Below are 6,000 nucleotides of genomic sequence, written 5' to 3' on the forward strand. Positions count from 1 at the left end.
ATAAAAAAGTTAAAGCTCTTCTGCGTGTGAGTGCTCACCCTCCCGATTAAAAGCGAAACTCCGCCTATGGTTTAAGCTGCACCTTATCTTTTCAAATATTGTAGTTAGTACTTTATTTTATTCATGGTTTGTTGTGATTAGAACATATCGTTTTAATTATGAAGGTTCGTGTGGTCGAAGTGCTTAAAATGGATGAATGCTGATTTCGTCACGTGACTTAAGGTGTGTTTTTTCGTTCAACAAAACTAAACACAAAACGATCCCGCAGATGCTTCACATAGAAACCTTTCTTTTACTGTCTATGATAGAAACTGAAGGAAGGAAAACTGGAACCGGAAAATCTGGTGGAAGCCAGTATATCATCCATGGAGAGTGTATTTTAGTTAGTGGTGATCTCAGGTTATTTTACTGACGTGTGTGTGTGTATTAGCATACATTAAAAAATAAATAAAATAATTGGCACTATTTTGCTCCGTTTATTAACAATTTGTATCTGGACTATCCTACGCTCTCCATTGACTTTCTATTGCGGGAAATTGCAATTTCCATAGACTGTATAAAAACAGGTAGTAATTTCTCATTACAAAAAAAAAAAAAAAAAAAATGGAAAAAGAACAATACCTAAAAGCTGCTATGTGACAATACAGTAAACAAGCTACACCACCCAGAACTACATTTTTATAAGCTGTCGAACCCCCCCACCCCCCTCAATTTTTTTTAAAAATATATTTCTTAAATCTTAATATATTTCTTCCTCTTAGACTCACATAGGGTGGTTAAATAATCATTTTTCGTGGTTACAAATCCTGAATGGTCTTGTCGCAGATAAGCCTATGTTTCCCTCCAGTGGGCACAGTCTGGCGCAGTTCTCAGAGTAATATCACATGCTCTATTTTTGTGTCCTAAATGCTTGTTTTTTTGGTCGACAGCTTAAAAAACTTTTTTAGCTTGTTTACTGTTTTCCTCGTCACATAGCAGCTTTTAGGCATTGCTCTGCTTTTTGTTGTAAGTCAGAAATGACCAGGAGGCAGCTTCCAAGTAAATGGAAAGCGTTTGGACTCCCAACCCCGGTGGGCGTGGTCTTCAGAGTATGAGGCGTTGCGCTGTCTCACCACGTCAAAAAATGTGACTTCATCAACACGATGTAGATTTTAACATGGAAGATGAAAATAGACAATTTAGAACTATTGAATGCCAACATTGTATTTTATGATATGCAACACAAATAAATAACTCTAATCTCAGAAAAAGTAGTCTGGGGTTTCATGACCCTTTGCTTCACCCTTTCTTTTCAAATACTGTAGTTAGTACAGTATTTTATTCATGGTTTGTTGTGGTTAGAACATAATATTTTAATCATCGAAGTTTCGTGTAGACTAAGTGCTTAAAATGGATGAATGCTGATTGCGTCACATGACTTAAGGTGTGGCGGTTTGGGCAGGTAGGGTCAACCAAAAATGGGCGGGTCATAGGTTGCTTTTTTTCGTTCAACAAAACTAAACACAAAACGATCCCCCAGACACTTTACATAGAAACTGGAGGAAGGAAGACTGTAACTGGAGAATCTGGTGGAAGCCAGTAACAATCTTCAAGGGAGAGAGTCATTTAGTCCGTGGTGGTCTCACAACTATCTTATGGTTATTGTATATACATATATATTTAATTATTTATTTTTAAATATAGACTTTATTTAGTTTTTATTATTTCAAAACCAACAACATTAATCAGCAGTGATCTGTGCGCGCTCTCAGATAAATCTTCACAAGCCTGAGGTGGTGGATCAGAAGAAAGGGGTAAGTTGATTGGAGTGTTGTTCTCAAATTATCTACATATTCAAAATATTTTCGGGCATAAAAAACTAAAATTTGGCACCACATTTTGCTCCATTTAATAACAACTTCTAAACGTTTATAGAAAGCACGTGCTCGACATGATAAAGCGACTGTTGCACATCATTTTGTGTCAGTAACGCTAGGGGGTCAGTTTGACCAAAAATTTGCATCATATTTTACATTTAATCAGTCGGTTATAATAAAAATACATGAAGGCTGTTACTAAACAAATGAAATCAGTATCAACAAAATTAATCTTTGCAGAAGTTGCATATAAAGTGGCATTCAAACCGAATCATTTAAATGGTTGATTCATTCAGGAACGAAACACCGTCATGTTGTTCAGAGATGTAAAACTGTGCTGTGGCTGTTTGTAATGATTTTTGTTGGCGAGATAGAGCAAAAACAGCCAATACGGTGTCTAAAACGTAAGTCTCTTGATATTAATTTTATAGTCCCATGAGGATTATTTTTCATAGAATTGTTTCTAAACTGAAGAGCACATAGCCTGTAAATAATTCTATATAGGATGAGTTTGTTTATACAGGAAGAGCTAAACAGAGAGAGAGGGAAAAACAAAATAAATGTGAAGCTGAAATATAAATGCTGGCCTATATTTTAGTATTCTTATGATTTTGATTTTATTTTGCCTAATGCCAAGAATATGAATAACTTTCATCTCAATGAAAAAACTGTAATTTCTCAGTTGATTCTTGTATGAATGCATAGAGACCTTTTTTGATTTGCATTTTTAAGAAATGGGCGATTATGGTATCGAAGAACAGGACACTTTTTCCGTGCAGATGGGCGAGGAAGGTGGCAATCGAGGAAATCCCAAGAGAAGAAGTCGGAGGGTAGAGAATATTCATAAGAATGTTTCTAGGTGGATGCTTCCCGAGGAGTTACGGGAGACGTATTTGGAGCGCGCGAACTGCTGTCCGCCACCTATCTTCATCATCCTTGTCAGTTTAGCGGAGGTACGATAAAATGTTTGCTGCAAAACATTTGTACGACCCAACTCGTACGATTTTATACGGTTTGTCTAAACTCCTGTGTCGGTTAGGTTTAGGGGCGGGGTTAGGTGTAGGTCATTCGTGCCTCACTATGAAAGAACTGAGATTCTCTTGAGTTTAGCGTTCCACTTTTCCATTTCTGTTTAGCGAGTCTTAGCCACAGAGGTTAAAAGGCCAAATTCATCCTTGTTTCCATGGACATTCATCAAAATAGACCAATTGTCACTGACAATAAGTGTCTTGAAAATTAAGAAACGTATGAGACCTGCCATTAGAAAGAGTGATTTTCATTAAGTGATTAAGAAATTAATTTAAACATTGTTAATTTTATTTATTTTGTACTAACAAGATGCATCTAAATATGTGTTAAATTCTGCAAAGCCAATGTTTTTTCCCGTTCTTACCTGAAATGTTACTGCTACAGTAGAAATCAATGACTTTTGAGACATTGGCACAGGTTTTGGACACATTTTTTTGGCAGATGAAACAATGAAGTCAAAAATTTTCAATCTTTGACAGTTGGGAGTGTTTATCTACTATGCAGTATGGAAGCCTCAAAAGCAGTGGATAACCCTGGGAACAGGGATCTGGAATAGTTCCTCTTACCTATAAACCTGAAAACCGTGGTGAGGCTTGGCGGTTTCTCTCCTACATGTTTGTACATGCCGGGTATGCATTTTGCTTCCTTTCTTCAACTGTATTTGATGACTAATGACTAATTTTGAGACAATTATGGTTGTCTACATGATAGTGCTCAATAAAAAAATTATATTTAGCCCCTTTATTTTGAAATTTGATTGACCCTACTTTTGAAAGAACGAATAAAATAATAACTTTTCAGTGACATAATTAAACTAATGTTCCACTATTGAAAGACAAATCAATGTATTACTGGATCTGACATCCAAGTTAGTACCCTGTTGGTAACTTTTAAATATATCTCTCTTATTAAATATATCTCTCTTGGTTTAGTGTGGAGCATATAATGGGAAACCTGATCATGCAGCTTTTTCTGGGCATTCCCCTGGAGCTGGTGCATAAGGGCTTTGAAGTTGGCATGGTCTATATGGCTGGAGTCCTTGCAGGTGGGTTATTGCCTTTTGGTAAATTTTATTAGGATACAGTATACAAATACAGTTCACTGCATAGGATATGGTATATCTCACTGCAGTGCACTCTGTTTGACCTTTCATTTTGACATTAATGAAATGACACAAATAATATTATCAATCATATATATATATATATCATATATATTGCGTCTTGCGGAAGAACATCGTAGCCGGAACTACTTCTCTCTGTTTATGTCTATGAAGAATCACAAAGGTACTGGGTTACTCCTCAGCGGTACCCCCTGAAGCAATCTAAAATAGTCCGAATATAAACACTTATTATAGGTGCACCCTAGTGATTCAGGACAAGCTAAAAACACGGTTTGGAAAATGGATTCATGGTGTACTCGCTTATTATATACATTTTTCTACATTTTGAACACAAAGAAAAGTTACGGACCGCAGCTCTGATTGGTTGTTTCTTACTGCTGGGAGGAGCCAGGGGAGCTTTTTTTTTTCACAGATTATCTGTCTCATATTCTACTGTCAGGACATAATGACAGGTTCAACAAAAATGTAAAAAATATATTTTTACAAAAGTTACCTACTGCAGCTTTAAGATTTGATTATAATCTCAATTGGCTTCATTCATTTCAGTCTTTAGCTCTTGCCCCTCTTCTAATTCTCATGGAATGTCTGTTTGTGTATCAATCCTCTTTCAGGCTCTCTCGCCAGCTCCATCTTCGATCCTTACAGTGCTCTTGTGGGTGCTTCAGGTGGTGTTTATGCCCTCATAGGAGGTTACTTCATGAATGCTGTGGTGGTGAGTAGTTTTTAAAATGTAATGGGATATCATAAAAAAATGCAATTCAGATAATATACTCAAGTTCCAAATGTAAAAAGTTGTCTTTTTCTTCTAGAATTTCAGGGAGATGATGCCACTTCTGGGAGTGTTTCGCATCCTAGTAATTGTTCTGATTGGTGCGCCTATTGCCACTTTCCTTAAATGACATCTGACATATTTTTTAATATCTACTATTAATATTTGGAAAAATTAAGCACGGTTTACTGGAAAATAAAATTGTATTATTCTTTATATATTTTTTCCAGTTGGAACAGATGTTGGATTTGCTATTTACAGAAGATTCATTAACCACGAGGCTGGGATGAAGGTGAGACCATAATAGAACCATAAACCATATTGAAAATATATATATTTACCTGTACCGTGGAATAAGATAAAAGTCTTGATAATTACTAGAATGGTTGTTCATATTTGGCTTTTTTTGTTAGGTCTCTTTTGTGGCTCATATTGCCGGTGGGGTAGCAGGCATGACCATTGGTTATGTGTTTTTCACCAACTTCAATAAAGAGCTCCTGAAGGATCCACGCTTTTGGATGTGCATTTTGGCATACATCGCTGCCTTCTGTTTTGCTGTAGGTTTCAACATCTTCTTGTCCCCAGTGACTGCATGAGGAGGATGTGTGTGTTAAAGTTATATGTCAGAATATCCTGTTGGTCTTTTTTAAGGTTGAATGCTAATACACTATATGTAAAGGAAACAAATGTTTTTATATATATATATAATTTTTTTTTTTTTTTTTTTTTTTGGTGGGACCATTCATTTTATATTCACAAATTCCTGAATTCCTGAGGCTTGTTTACAAATTTCTGTCATGACTAAACAGATCAATTTAATTAGAGTTTGATTTGTATGAAGCCAAAAATGAGCTTTGTGTTTAAAAAGATAAACTTGGCATGTAGTTGTTATTATTATTATTTATAAAAACTCTAAATGTATTTCACATTATTGTCATCTCAGAATATTTGAGATGTCATAATAATACAAGTAGAGGGCAGCACTGATCAGCATGTTGACAGAACTCCACCTGAGGTCACAAATGTAGTTAAATGTGATATTGCATTGCAAGTTATTGACCTTTAATAAAAAGGAAATGTCATTTCAATACTAATGATATGCATCTATAATAATGCATTTACAATTTATTATCACATCATTAAGATTCAGAAATTGGTTTAAGGCTGGAAATGTGGTGGCAATTTGAAGAATCGTGTCATCTTTAAAGATATTGTACAACATT

General features: G+C 35.5%; 1 pseudogene; it reads left to right on the plus strand.

Annotated features, from left to right (window-relative positions):
- Nucleotides 1-1,474: 1,474 nt before the first annotated feature.
- LOC113059615 (rhomboid-related protein 2-like) lies at nt 1,475-5,480 on the plus strand (annotated as a pseudogene).
- The last annotated feature ends 520 nt before the right edge of the window (nt 5,481-6,000 follow it).

Source organism: Carassius auratus, chromosome 41 (assembly GCF_003368295.1).
Source record: "Carassius auratus strain Wakin chromosome 41, ASM336829v1, whole genome shotgun sequence".
Classification (NCBI taxonomy): Eukaryota; Metazoa; Chordata; class Actinopteri; order Cypriniformes; family Cyprinidae; genus Carassius; species Carassius auratus.